Raw genomic sequence first — 16,539 nt, 5'->3', positions numbered from 1 at the left:
GTGCAGTGATGGAATAGTGCTGACAGTCCAATTGGTGAGGACTTGAGTCACACTCTTACCATGCTGATGTCCATGGGACCTCGATTCCTCCACCTCGCCAACCAAGATGTTCACCTCCCTCTTGTGTCCTTCACTGACCCTGTACTTGTCTTCTGTGTCTTGTCTTTCTGCAAATGCTTCCTCACCTTTCCAACTTGCCTGCCCCAGACTTGCCCATGTTCTTCCCCCAGCATGCCAATATCTCCTTTAAAAAAAATGGGCTCCTATCCCAAAAAAAAGATAGCTCTCCATTTCACAAATGTATATACTTGACACACCTAATCTGGTCCAATTGGCTTCACAATACAATTATGTTGTTGTCACCCCTATCTCTGGAGGTGACAGTCCAATACAGCTTAAAATGTGTACATGTGCCCATTTGTTACTGTTGAAGAAATGGATAGCTATGGTTCTTCCCTCCACCCTTCCTGCACATTCCTACTTTCCTGTCACTTTGTTTTTCCTCCTGCTTGCTCCCCATTTCATCACTTTCTTATCTTGCCCATTTCTTTTCTTTACAGTTGGGAAGGTGAAGAAACATTTCCAGAAAGACAAGACATATAACACAAGAACAGGGCCAGTGAAGGACACAAGTTGCTAGCATTATAATTCCTCTACTTTCTAGTTGATGATTTTTTAAGGCTTATGAAGTCAGTCAATGACATGTGTCTCACCTACTCTTCATGGATTGTTTAGTGCTAACTTATGTGTGCACATCCACAGTCAAACTATCAGATGCTGAAGTATGGATTGTATATAAGCACTTCAAACAAAGTTCAAAGCAGTAATACAGTATAATTTTTTTTTTCATATACATCACCATAGGTTCTGAGGCTCATAGGTTGTGACAGGGGTATTGGCCTGATGGTGTTTAGAACTGTAGGTGATATATCACTAGATAATATGCAATGGCAGATATTATGCATGTCCATGATTCTTACAGAAAGGACCACCCATGTCCACCACTGGATCAGCAGTGATCCATGGCAGATAAAATGTTCACATCAAGTCAGCCAGCCTGTGCTCAAACAGGTTAATGAATGTGTTCTGCTTGACATACATTGGAAGCCTAAGGCAGATGACTTGACAACCTTTGAGACATGTATGTGTCTATCCAGCATGTCCTATGTATATCATACTGTACATTGAGGCCTCTGAAACATATGACATAAGGATGGACAGTATACTCACCCTATTTGGGCCAAATACAGCCATGTAATGCATACATATTCTGCCTCAAAGCTATACATATATGAAACTGCATACACTGACAGCTACTTCTTTCTGCCCACAGAAGACATATGCTGGAGAACCTCTGATGTTTTATTACTTGGAGATATCTGAGGTCTGTCACCTTCCTGCAGGTGTCTGGAACAATGCTTATCAAAGGGAGGATTATTATTATTATTGAGTATTGTTGGTTTGTGATCTGATTTGCAACCCACCTGTTAACAGAAGTTGTGATATTCACCTTGCTTAGCTTCTCATTGAGACCAAATGTTAGATTGTGTTGAAGGGCCTGGCCAAGGGAGGATGAGATGAGTGTACAGCCTTGTATATGTCTCTGCTCACAGTCTTGATTTCCCAAAGGTTTTTCAGGCACAAGCTACCCATGAGAACAGCTAACTGGAAAGGACTTGAGATGCATGCAGATTGTTTCCATTGCCTTAAAGTGAAGGTTGAATATAGTTATGTGACTATAATTACAGATGTATGTTGCCTATCCTCCATTGTGTGGGGGAATGGTCACTGTATTCCATTCAGTGAGGACGACAACAGTACTGAGACCATGGTTGAATATGGTATCTAGTGGATTAGCTCACTGTTGCCACACAAGATGAACATGGCCTGGAATATCATCTGGTCCCAGGGAGGCTGTGCTCCTAGTCTTGGAGAGAGAAGTGATAACTTGCTCTCTGTAGATAATACAATTTGGAGGAGATGATGCACACATGTAGTAACCTTGGTGTTGAGAGGGAAGACATGTTTCAGACACCTGCGTCTGCTAGCAGGTTTGGAATTTACAGTGGCTCAGTGTGTGTGCAATACCATCCAGAATTAGATCAAAATACATCTGAGTAATATATATCGGTTTGCAGATGTAAATGAAAATAGGCTTAATATGTGTCATAAACTATTACATAGTTGTTATATGGGGGGGTTTCATGGTGTCTTATTTGCTGGGGTACATGAGGGTAGCCCAGGACTGTTTTGTACATGTTGTATTTGTAAACAGCAGATTCTATCACTTACTGTAGAATGTAGTAATGACATAATTACACCAGTATGGATTATATTTCCTGGTGGATCTGTCTTTGAGCATATCAGGCATGGCTGTGTGTTTACATTTGTGTAGATGTATAGACAAGGCATCAGGGTGTAATGTACTGCGCCAGTGAATGCCCTTTGCTGAAAGCTGAGCATGGACATTAATTATACCAACACTTAGGAGGATGTAGTTACCTTGGATGATGTTTCTGAACCTGAATCCTCCTGTAGGGAGTTCATTAGGTATTTCAAACTGCACATATACTGTTTTATGGTTGAATTAATGGTGCACGCACTACACGTGTCATTACATTGTTCACTCATATTTTTGAGGTACAATGCTGATATTTTACAGACCCTTGTGGGGTGATCCACTCTTTCTTCCATGACATTTCAGTTTGCAAACTCCACTTATATTTGTGCAAGTGAGTTTGTCCTCCTATAAGTATCCACATGAGGCATTATATGCAGTGTGTTAAACAAATCATGTCAACTAGCCTTGCAGAGGAAACAGAGGGAATCTGATAGGTGATGATGGGAGGTTTGAACCTGGTATTTGCATAATCAATGCTAAAAGTGGGGGTATATGTTATCTGAGTGGTATTTTCACGGGAGTAACCGATGGTGGACACATTTGGAGGTCCTTCTTAAAGTGGATCTATAGTTCTGTAATTGATCGGTAGGTGTTTTAATTGTTGCTTGTGTAAAAGATGGTATGACAGCTAGTTAGATATGTTGAAGATGCTCTGCTACATAGCAGCAGCTTATTGTACTGGAAAATAAGTATATTGTCTTTTGTGTACATATGAGGGCAAGCTGTTAAGGCATCTACTCATAAACCACAACGGAGCAGGTAATACAAGAAAACACTGTTAAAGCTCACACAGGGTCCAGAAACAGTAACCTTCAAATAGATACATCTACTATACACATTTGCCACAAGTGTATGTGTACAATTGTGGTTTCTATAAAACATATGGCATCCTAATCTTTTTATTCTTTTGGCTACTACCTTGATTGGTTACCACAGCATAGCATCTGCTTCCCGTTCTTCCTTTCCTCTGCATCTTGTTTTGTCACTCCAGCCACCTGCATATCCTCGGTCACCACATCCATGAACCTTATCTTAGGCCTTTCTGTTTTCCTCTTTACTGCCATCTCGATCATTACTATCATCTCCAAATATACCCAGCATCTCTCCTAAACACATGTCCAAAGAAACACAATCTCACCTCTCTGGCCTTGTCTCCAAGCTGTATAAACTGAGCTGACACTCCAATATACAGATTAATAATCCTGTCCATCCTCAGCACACCCAATGCAAATCCTAACATCTGGAACTCTGGCAACTGTTGTTATGACTCCTGTATTTTTGTCATTGCCATCTCCAAACCATATGACATAGCTGTTCTCAGTACACTCTTGTAGACCTTCCCTTTTCTGTGTTATTGGTACCTATCTGTCACAAATTACTCTGACACTCTTCTACATACACTCCACACTGCATGCACTGTCTTCTTCACCTCCCTTCCACACTCACCATTACTGTAAATTTTTGTTCCCAAGTATTTAAAATCATACACCTTCACCAACTCTACTTCCTGCAGTCTCACCATTCCTCTATCCTCCCTCTTATTCACATACATATGTTCTGTGTTAGTCCTTATACAGTTCATTACTCTCCTCTATATAGCATAAGTCCACCTCTCCATGATCTCCTAAACATGTTGTCTGATAACAATATCATCCACAAACATCATTTATTGTATTCTAGGTCTTTAAGTAGCTCTTAATTGGCTATGAACAATGATTGGATGCGACCTATTTAAAAGTGCTGTGGTTTTTATTTTATTTGTCTGATGAAGCGACTTTGACTGCGAAAGTGCTCACACTTATCTACTTTGGAATAAATAACTTTGGATTTTATTGCTGTGTTCCGTTGCCTCCTTTTACTTTTGTTTATATTTTATGTCTTATATTGCATGATATGACATCTACCTGTCTGCCAGGCCATTGTCTGCCTATGGCCTGTTGTGACCAGTATGTATCAAATAATCTGATATAGTTAGACTTTGTAAGTGTTTTATGACTGATGCAGTGTCTGTTGAAGACATGAGGACAGTGTACCATAAGCAGTAGTAAAATGCTCTGTATAAAATCTACCAACAGATCACACATACCAGGTTGATTGCAGTGAGCTTAGAAGCCCTACCTATCTAAGCTTATAGATTAGAGAAAACAGGACATAACGCATGCACCACAGCACAAATCTGACTTTAACAGGACTGCAGATGATCTTATAGTAGATGACATCAGCAGGCCCTGTGGGGGGCAGGAGATTGGAGGATTGTTGGGCATGGATGTTTGTGAAAGCACAAAAGAAACAGTACTGCTAGACATGCATGTTTGTGCAAGCACAAAAACAATGCAAAATCATGCCATTTTCCATGGCACTGTTGGAGATACAGTCTCACTCTTCTTTATGGAGACAGACACACACACTCCAAGTTGGTTGCAGTGGGATTAGAACCCCTACATATTTAAGCTTATAGATTAGACAACACAAGACTTAACACACATGCCACAGCACAAGTCTGATTTCAGTATGACTGAAAGTGAACTTATAGTAGATGACATCATCAAAGGATGTTAAGGAACACCAGCTTGGGAGTCCTGCATAGGCACATTGTTAATTAGTGTCTTCTGAGGCTAGTACACTAAAAGTAGTATACTGTTTAGTAAGCATAGTTGTGTAACAGCACAAGTCCCTTATTGAACATATTTGGATGTTTGCCTTTGGCAGTGCAAGCCTATGAGCACAACTACATGGCCGTATCCACGAGGAAGCACACAACATTACATATTACACCTTTTTTGTGTTAGATGCATGTATTGTAGAATTGAGGAGACCCCATGGTTGTACTGACTGTTGTTGAGGTTGGTTGTGAGGAAACACATGAATCATTTATTAACTGTCTATACAGATAGCTATATTGTGCCTTCAGTTTGCAATGTTTCCACAGCTGGGAAATACAGAACAGTAAGAACACAGTTCAATGTATGTGATGTAATAGTTAGCATACCTTTCAAACTCTTAGAGCAAGAAGTATGCACAAAGCCATTATTAATATGGTCAATGTTGAATTATTACCCTTACAAACCTACAATGTTGATGGAATAATACGTTTTGCATTAGCATGCATTTTCTGAAGGGTATGACGTCCACAAATGAAATGTATGTAATTATTGTCTGATTTAATTCTCATTGATTCAGCAATAATTTTGTATAAAGCAACATTTTTATCGGGAACAGACTACAAATATTTTGTGAATATATGGACATTCTTCATAAATTTGGACAGTTGAGAGGTATAATAAGCATAACGAAGATGCAATGATTACTGCACTAAGTGTGCATGTGTGTGCATTTCACTCTTTAACCTGTTTGTGTATAGGTAAGCAGTGTGCAAACATGAGGCACATTGCTAACATCCAGTCTTCCTATTATGTAATGTATATGCCTTAATGCAGCCCACTTCTCTCAGTACTCCAGGCCATGATTTCACAATTGTTAAGGGCAATATATAACTCTTATCTGAATATTTCCTTTTTCTGCATTTTTGCACATCGTGCAAAATATTTAAGCATTAGTAAAACTGTTGTCAGCACATAATGCATCTTGCAAATGTGTATTACAATTATACACATTTAAATATTATGGGGCACTGAGTCAGAGTCTGTAAAAAACACAAACTGTAGCAAAAACACCTCCAAAAGTTTAAATTATATCAGGATTTGAACCCTAAACAGCATTACAGCTTCATCAAGCAGGATAGCTGCCTTAGTCCTTTTGGCCACAGAAGCTGCTTTCAAAATTGCAGTCATTCCTTACACAACCATATTCCTAAAAACTGTACACTGCTAGTGTACAAACCATGCACTGTGTATTGTAAAAGCACTTGTTTGACTTATATTTGGACACAAACCAGTTACTAGACAACTCGTGTCATACATATGCTTATAACCATACATTTCTGTCTTACAATTCTGTTTTTGTAGGTGGGGGAAAACACATTTACTGTTAGCATACAAAGTATCCTGAAGCCAGAAACTGCTATGGACTAGAGTCACTTCCTAACTTCTCTCTTGCATGATATAACAGTATTCAGCCGTGGTAGACTTTGTGAGTGTTTCATTCCTGATGCATGAAAAGTACATACGGCAACATGGTAGTAATATGTGTGTGCACTTACCTGTTAACTTAAGTTATCTACAAAAACACCACTATATATCGGCATACTGTAACAATGTAAGACATCTAGAAGGATATGCACTACAGTCTAGGTTCAGGCCTTACCTTGCAAATGCGTTAGTTGACACAGCAGTAGTTCAGGGCTGACTCTGTCTGATGCATGCAGTACACAGCCAATACATGTATAGATAAAGGTTGTGTGAGTTGCCTGGCATCAATTTTAATATATGTATGTGAGTAGGGGAGGAGGGTATTAGACCATAGGTGGTCAGTGCATGTGCTATACATTGTCTCTTAGCCAAAGCAAGGGCATACTGAGCATACTTATGTCTACCTACAGGGACAGTAACTGGGGGTTCTTCCACTAAGTCCTCCTGTGATGGTGGTGACCTATGAATTGGTAGGAGGAATGTGTGCCCGTTCCCCTTGCTGATCCTGCTGCAGATATTTCCTCAGGATTAGATTGTGCAGCATAGCGCAAACTGTGAATATTTCAATCCATGTGCATGGCTTATACTGCAAGGCTCCACCAGCTATATCTAAGCACCAGAACCATGACTTCAGAAGCCCAAGAGTGCCTCATGATGATGTTCTTCCATGGGTATGTGTGCATTTCTAATGGGTGTCATCATCCACGGTTCCAGGGCATAGCCAGTATCCCCCAGTAAATGACCCTGTGAGATGTCCCCCCTAGCAAACATCTGGTACAGCTGTGAAGTGTGTCAGATATGGAAGTCATAATAACTGCCAGGGCTGCCAGCACACACATTCAAGATAATCCCCTGGGCATTGCACACAACTTGGCAGTTGATGGAGTGGTATCTCTTGCAGTTAATGTAGATTCCACCCTGCTCATCAGGCGGTGCCTTGATGTGTACATGAGTGCAATCTGTGGCACCTAGTACATCAGATCAGTGCTCTACATGGTAGAACTGTTGCATATTGCTGGTCCTCTCCTCAGCAGTAAGGGGAAAATATATGTGTTCACTGTTATCTATCAGCATAGCATCCAGGAACTGGTGGAGTCTTCTGAATGCAGAAGCCTGTGACAACCCCACCATATCCCCAGTTAGTCTTTGAAAAGAACCTGTAGTTAATATTCTAAGGGCAGCACATATCTTAGTTTCCACTGGGATGGGTTCCCCTTGGTTGGCTCTGCTCTGACTTGTGGCTGGCAGACTTCAGAGTTCTTGTAATGTGTCCCTGTCCAACCTGTAGTGCTCTACAATCTCCAGATCTTGTAGCACCTGATAGGTTACCCTGGGCCTGAACATTCCTCTCCTTCTTGGCCTAAGCCTATTGCCATCAACACCAGCAGCACTGACTTCAGCCTCATGCACATACAAATGTAGAATAGCTGCAGCAGCCCCTAGCATTTTGTCAGTTAAAATTTCCAAGTCTCTAATTCAGGGTTGAAGTATCGAGGGAAAATCAGAATGCAGGCTGTATGCATACTTTATACATTTCTTGATTAGGAACACCATCTGGTATTGGCTAATGTGAATGACATCCACTTGCTTAGGATGTAATTACCAGGATTTATAACTCCTGCTGCAGTGCGCAGTATTGTTCTCTGAGCAATGACATGCAGCAGAGTGCAGCTATGCATAATGACAGCAACTTATGTAAGACATTTTATAATATCATCTCTATTGTCATGATATGTACAGAATACCATAAGTAGAGGTAATAGCACTTCATTTCTATGACCTACAATGTCAGCACACTAGGATTAAAAGTTGACATACCCTGTACTTGAACCCGACTGTCTGCACCCTAGTCCAACAGATAACAATTGGCACCACAACAGTATTCAAGACAAAATTCCCTAACTAGAGGGGATTACTAGAGTGCAGCCCCACTTACTGGGTTTGCTTGCTGTTCATCGAGGCTCACCACTTTTGGATGAATGCATCCAGTTTCTATTTTTGGAGGTCTAGCTCATGTCTGGGGTCTAATCATGGAAATTCGGATTCCAGTAAAAGCACCATTTATATGAAGTGGCTCACTGTGCACCCACATGAAAAGATCCCATAAAATCAAAACAACATTACCTGATACACCCACCTGATGTCATCAACATCCATGGAAAGCATAAACACTGTGTAGTGGTTTACATGGAGTGTACAGACTTACATGGCCCCTGCTTTTTTTTATGATTCAACAAATCCACTGCTTTGGTACATCATTTACATAATAACTGTGCTGACAACCTGGAAACTACACAGATAGTAGCCATGTAAGCTGGGAGCATGGAGTTAAAGACATATTGCAGAGTATTTCTGTACCTGCTGTGGCAATACATCATACAGATCTTTTAAATTTCATTTTTTTAATAATTTTCAAACATTTTGCTTATACTGGCGCATTGCACAAATTTGTGCTAATATTAAAATTATAATATTTATAGTGATGTGACACACATCACTGATTCTTTTGGACATCCTCAGCTATTGCATACCTGTTTTTACCTTTTTTATGGGCATTCTATCCATATTTCCAGACTTCTACATGCCCTTGCCTCTGTGTAGGCTCCTGTATGTGGAAAACTTTCACACACACTTCCAACATGGACATGGAACCTACACAGTTGTGTGCAGGTTTGTTGGATCACTCCTCCATGTTGGTTTGCTTTATTAGCATAAAATTCAGCAACTTGTGTGGAAATTTGCATCCCACAAAACCTTCCATTGGTGCGCATGAATGCACGTGATTGTGGTTTCTAATCTGACACTAGACATATTACATATGGGCATTAGGCAATACTGTTTTAGTATGTCAGAAATAAATGCTGTGCAATACCCAGATTAAGAGCCAATGTTGTGTTCTCCTCATTTTGTCTGATATATGATGTAGGTTGCAGTCAATAAATGTATAAGGTAAATGGGTAAGGTAATGGAATTCCTACACAGCTATGCATGTGTGTAAATGCAAGATTTGACATAACATGAATCAATAAAAGTTTAAAAGGAGATGATTGTCTGATAATTTATTTTTTAAAATAAAACGTTCAGTATTCCTGTAGTAATGGGTTCTAATCCCACACCAGCCAAATGAGAAATGTTCAGCTGTCAAGTGTAATCAGTGTACACAAACATACTTCTCAAATGACACAATTTTCCAGAATGCACTGCATATTGCCCCATATGTCTGGTCCTCTGATTTGCAGATGCATGACATCACTTGAAATGCAATGTAATGGCAAATCTGTTATCAGAATACCTTGCTACTATTGTATGTGCACACTATGTAAGAATGTTCCCTGTTGTTGTGCCTTTGTGCCACCATTATGTATGGCTTGGCCCATGTCGCTCTCCTACTTTGGACACAATAGAAGAGTCTGTGTGGGTTCTGTTCAAACAACTTTATTTTATACAAACGCATCATGACACAAGTTTAGTGACTTTAACTTAACTAACTTATATGCAAACTAACTGCTGTAATCATGCATGCTTACTCCTTGACTGTGCTCTCAAAATGGCACCAGGAATGGTACATGCTTTATATTTATACGTGCAGTCTCAGTCTTTGACATGCCTCTTATAGATACAGCACATAGCACATGCCCTCTGATTTACATCCTCCCTCTTGAGAACAGAACATGCAATGTTATGAATCTTTAAGCATGCAGATAGCACAGATTTCACAGACAATTATCAGTCATGCATTTATACAAGATATGATACATATAGACACAGTTAAGTCCATGTTGCTACATATGTCACACTGGGCTTCACTACTCATCCATAACATGTGACATAAAACTGGGAATAGGGCTTAACTACTGGAGCTGTCTCTGAAAAATGTTCGATCTGTGATTTACTTGGAACATCTTGAAGGATGAAATCAGAGTTCGGAACAACCTGTGGGATGGAAACATTTGGCTCACTCTGAAATTTAGAGTCTAAGTTGCTATAACAATGTTGTGATGATAATTCTGGAATAGGTAACAGATGTTTACTGTTTCACCTGTACTGCGTACCTTCCGAGTCTACAAGGTAGGATCTCAGTTCAAGACATTTGCCAATAGCTTGACCTATGCTGTCAAAACCTTTTTCTGTTTGAATCTGACAGTTTCTCCCTCCCTTAACGGAGTAAGAAGTTTGCTCGACTTGTCGTACGATGACTTCTTGGTAGAATGCTTCTTAAATAACTGAGCCTTGATGGTGTTATTATTCTTGGCTTTAGGCTTTAGTTGATTGCTAGCAATTGGTAGTGTAGTTCTTGTTTGCCTGTAAAGAAGTTGTTGAGCAGGAGATCCGAGAACATAATCATGGGGTACATTCCTAAGGTTAAGCAGATTTAAGAAAACATCTGAATTTTCCCATCTTGACCTTTCAAATAGCTATTTTGCAGTCTGCACAGCTTGGTCAGCTAGGCCATTTGACTGAGGATACTCAGGACTGCTAGTAATATGTAGAAAGTCCCATTCTCTTGCAAAGTTCTGAAACAACTGGCTAGTAAATTGAGTACCATTGTCAGAAATAACTTTGTTCGGCTACCATGGACTGAGAAATGACATTTCAGCTTAGTGATAACAGTATTAGATGTTAGATTAGGAAGTAGATCAATCTCAAACCAATTCGAATAAGAGTCTACCAATGCCAAGTGGTGTTGACTGTTCCACTCAAAAATATCAGTGGCTACTGTTGACCAAGGTAGTTCAGGAACTGGATGTAGCTGAAGCAGTTCTCTTTGCAAGTGCAGTCTAGTACTATTGCATACTGAACAAGAAGAAAGTACTTTATCAATGTCTTTCAGTAATGAAGGCCAAAATACGTAATCCTCTCACTCGCCATACCTCTCAACTGTACTGAATTCCCCAGTAAATACCGGTTTTGAGGGCAAAATATTGGGGTGCCATGAATTCCCACATGGCCCCTTTAATTTCCGAATTTCCTGGGGGTTTTTTGTTTGTTTTTTACCCCTGATGTCATCATGTGCAGGGCGTGCATGATATCAGCTTCTGCTCCAGGTAAAAACTGTAAACCTACAAGAAAGACAGCAGCTTATTTTATTTATTTACTTATTTAACATTAATGGCTGCAGGTTTAGCTTAAGTTTTATGTGACCTTCATCATTTATTTAATGTTAACGGCTGCATTTTCAAGCTTTTTTGGGGGGGTCTTTTGGGATCGCAACACTGATTCAAAAGTCTCTGTGAATGCCATGTTTCATAATTTAAGTATAATACAATATAAAATGCACAGTCAGTGCAAATTCTTATATATATATATATATATATATATATATATATATATATATATATATATATATATATATAGCTCATAACAACACTATTACCAGTGAAGTTCAATAAAAGCAGTGGTTATTAAATGCCTGAATGATCCGTGTTTCCTTTACAGTGCTCATTTTGCAGTCTGGTAAATAACTGCATTTATTTAAAACACAGCAACTTCTAAACACTCGCAGCACAGTACAGTGTGAGGCACATTTCGGTATCCATGCCTCAGCAGATGAAGTTTTCCTAGCCTACTAAGGCATGTAACATTAGACACCTTGTAGCCCTACCTTCAGTCAGCTTGTTTTCTGTCATTTCATGTCATTTTTGATTGGGGGTTTAACAAGTTGGAAAGATGTGCAGCAGGTAAAGGTGATAAAGGATAATGAGGAAAACATACTCACAAGTGAGGAGAGTGTGTTGAGGAGATGGAAAGAGTACTTTGAGGGGTTGATGAATGAAGGGAATGAGAGGGAGAGAAGGTTGGATGATGTAGGGATAGTGAATTGTGAAGTACAGTGGATTAACAAGGAGGAAGTAATTATAGCTATGAAGAGAATGAAGAATGGAAAGGCTGTTGGCCCAGATGACATACCTGTGGAAGCATGGAGGTGTTTAGGTGAAATGGCAGTGGAGTTTTTAACCAGATTGTTTAATGAAATCTTAGAAAATCTTAGAAAGTGAGAGGATGCCTGAGGAATGGAGAAAAGGTGTTTTGATACCGATTTTTAAGAATAAGGGTGATGTGCAGAGCTGTAGTAACTACAGAGGGATTAAATTGATCAGTCACAGCATGAAGTTATGGGAAAGAGTAGTGGAAGCTAGGTTAAGAAGGGACGTGATAATTAGTGATCAGCAGTATGGTTTCATGCTGGGAAAGAGCACTACAGATGCACTGTTTGCTCTGAGAGTGTTGATGGAGAAGTACAGAGAATGTCAGAAGGAGTTGCATTGTGTTTTTGTAGACTTAGAGAAAGCATATGACAGGGTGCCTAGAGAGGAGTTGTGGTATTGTATGAGGAAGTCAGGAGTGTCAGAGAAGTAGGTAAGAGTGGTACAGGTTATGTACGAGGGTAGTGTGACAGCGGTGAGGTCTGCGGTGGGACTGACGGATGTGTTTAAGGTGGAGGTGGGGTTACATCAAGGATCAGCTCTGAGCCCTTTCTTATTTGCAATGGTGATGGACAGGTTTACAGACGAGATCAGACTGGAGTCCCATGGACTATGATGTTTGCAGATGACATTGTGATCTGTAGTGAAAGTAGGGAACAGGTGGAGGAGACCCTGGAGAAGAGGAATGAAGGTCAGCAGGGCTAAGACAGAATATATGTGTGTGAATGAGAGGGAGGATAGAAGAATGGTGAGGATTCAAGGAGTAGAGGTGGCGAAGGTGGATGAGTTTAAATACTTGGGGTGAATAGTTCAGAGTAACGGTGAGTGTGGAAGAGAGGTGAAGAAGAGAGTACCGGCAGGATGGAGTGGGTGGAGAAGAGTGTCAGGAGTGATTTGTGACAGACGAGTACTTGTAAGAGTGAAAGGGAAGGTCTGCAAGAGGGTAGTGAGACCAGCTATGTTATATGGGTTGGAGACAGTGGCACTGACAAAAAGGCAGGAATTTGAGCTGGATGTGGCAGAGTTAAAGATGTTAAAATTTGCATTGGGTGTGACGAGGGTGGACAGGATTAGCAATAAGTATATTAGAGGGTCAGCCCAGGCTGGTAGGTTTGGAGACAAAGCCAGAGAGGCAAGATTATATTGGTTTGGACATGTGCTGAGGAGGGATACTGAGTATATTGGGAAAAATATGCTAAGGATGAAGCTACCAGGTAACAGGAAAAGAGGAAGGCCTAAGATAAGGTTTATGGATGTGGACATGCAGGTGGTTGGTGTGACAGAGCAGGATGCAGAGGACAGGAAGAAATGGAAACAGGTGATCCGCTGTGGCGACCCCTAATGGGAACAGCCAAAAGAAGATGATGATGATGAATGAGTAACAGATGTAGGTCTGGCACGCTGACTGTTATTAGAATGTTTTGTTTTTCTCGTAGTTTAGTGACAATGTACCATAAAGACTAGCTTATAAGGCTCTGATAAAGTAGATTTCTGTTTTTTCTAATTGCTGTAATGTGAAACATGCAAGTGAACTGGGCAACTACAGTAAGTGGATTTGGCTGGCGTTGGTGTAAAAAGAAGAATGTTGTTGTGGTCCCTGCTGGGTATTGTGGGCTTAATTTCCTAGTAAAATAATGCAAGGAAGACATGGAAAATTTGTTTTTAGGCATTTATTTAACTGAAATCACTTATTATCACCACTGTTGCAGGCTCAGCTTAACTTTTATGCGATTACATTAATGGCTGCAGGGCAGGCTTAATTAGCTTAACTTTTATGTGATTACTTGCGGTGGTGGTGCTGCGGTAGCATTGTCGCCTCACAGTAAGACGTTGTCCTGTTCGATTCTCAGCTAAAGTGTCTTCTGTGTGGAAGACATGTGTGAGGGGGCGTACCTTCATAAAAGGTTGTACGTCAGGGCTGGCAACTCGGTACGTAAAAATCTACTGCCAATCATTAGCGGACCGGAGTTCCGCTGTGGCGACCCCTAACCGGGAAAAGCCGAAAGATACAACAACTTTTGCTTAACTGCAGCTTCTGTTATTTAGAATGTGATTACTTTTACTTTAAGGTGGCTACAAACGTACGTGTGCATGCTTAATATTTATATGACTGAACAGCAACTTCTTTTTATTTATTTAACGGCTGCAGAGAATGTGATTACTAGGCAGGAGAAACGTATTTATTTGCTTACTTAGTGGCAGGGGAAATGTATTTATTGCTCTCAGCTTCTTTAATGGCTGCAGAGAAAGCGATCAGGAGAAACATATTTATTTCCCAGCTTCTTTAATGGCTGCAGAGATGTGATCCAAAAAATGTATTTATTTCCTTACTTAGTGACTGAATAGCAGGTTTATTTAATTGCTTAATGGCTTAGTTTATTTATTTAATTACTTAATGGCTTAGTGTGTGTGCTTAATCACTGAATAGCAGCTTCTTTTATTTATTATTTTGGGTGTGCTTAATGACTGAACAGCAGCTTATTTTATTTATTATTTTGGGTGTGTGCTTAATGACTGAATAGCAGCTTATTTTATTTATTATTTGAGTGTGCTTAATGACTGAACAACAGATTCTTTTATTTATTATTTTTTGTGTGTACTTAATGACTGAAGAGCATCTTCTTGTGTGTATGCATGCGTGTGCGACTGTGTGTGTGTGTGTGTGTGTGTGTGTGTGTGTGTGTGTGTGTGTGTGTGTGTGTGTGTGTGTGTGTGTGTGTGTGTGTGTGTGTGTGTGTATATGTGTGTGTGTGTATATGTGTGTGTGTAAATGCCCCAGTTGTGTGTTACTCAGACTTTCTCACCTGTCCAGAGTTTTACAGAATATCTGGAATGTTTGTTTTATACTTTTGGTCTGTTCCTCTTAAAATTGGTGATTTTCTGGCAAATCAGTGAGGACTGAATTCACTAAATAATGATATAGCCATTTAAATTTCAGTCTTCCTATCTTTCAGGAAACACGTGGTAGCACAAAACATTTTATTCTAGCAATTTTTCTAAGATTATACAAGCAATGTTTAAAATATGTCCCTGGTTTTGGGCTGTTGTCCCCTCCCCCCAATAAATTGTGGCTTTTTTTTTTGGCTTTTTCCAAATTTCTTGTGCTGCATAGTTCTTCAGGGGGAAAGACGTTTAGTGCTGCTTACGCCATGTCGGCTTCTGTTGTTAGTAGCACAACAGGTAGAATGTTTTCTTTTGATGCAGAAGGCTGTGGGTTCTACTCCCACAGTATGCTGATGGATTGCTGATACTGTACTGTGATGTACTTTTAAAGGAGGTGGATGCTGCAGTCCTGAGAATGTCCTCTTTGGCAGAAATACCCGTAACTATGAACTTGTTATCAGTTTGCCATCCATTTCCTATTGTAATATTCCTAGCTTATCATTTGTTTAATGTAACATAGGCAATTTATTCCTCAAGGACAACAGGCATTGTATTTGTAGCTGAAACAATGAAATATTAAGTTGTTTTTCTAACAGCAACCTCTTCATTAGTTACAGATCTTACAGATCTCTTTAATGTGGAATTATTTAGATGACTTTTTCTTCTGCAGAAATTGTGCACATTCACTGATACTGGTGGATTGTAGAATAGACTTTTATGATAAAAATGTCCTGAATTGGCTAGTTTTGTCATTATTGGTTCATGCATTTTGTTTCATTGCTTACTGGAAAAATGTTCAAACAAATGTAAAATGTGATCTAACTAGTGTTCTGTATTATACAAGGAATATAATTTAATAAAATCAGGAAGGTGTATCTAAGAACACATATGTTTCTTGTTTCGTGTGCAAGGGGCCTATGATTTGAAAATACCCCAAAGGTAATGTTTATCCACCACTGGACAGATGCATTTTCTTTGGATGTAGGTGGGTTTCAATGCTGTTTCAATGAATGTGAGTTTCAAGGGCAGAGAACATTTAATGCTAAGTCTATTTTCATTGTGAGACTGTATTGCTTTGTTTAGCAGATGTTTATTAGTGTTTGTGCTATAAAGTATAAAATAAAATCCAAATAATCATTGTAGAAGTAAAGCAGTATGCACATTAGTGTGTATGGAAAATGAGGTGAAATAGCCAGGTAATGGGACATTGGAATGGCTGCAGGGTGACTCTGGGGCCATATTA

Source organism: Protopterus annectens, chromosome 2.part2 (genome assembly GCF_019279795.1).
Source record: "Protopterus annectens isolate FY-2018-M chromosome 2.part2, PAN1.0, whole genome shotgun sequence".
NCBI lineage: Eukaryota > Metazoa > Chordata > Ceratodontiformes > Protopteridae > Protopterus > Protopterus annectens.
This window is presented reverse-complemented; position numbering follows the sequence as displayed.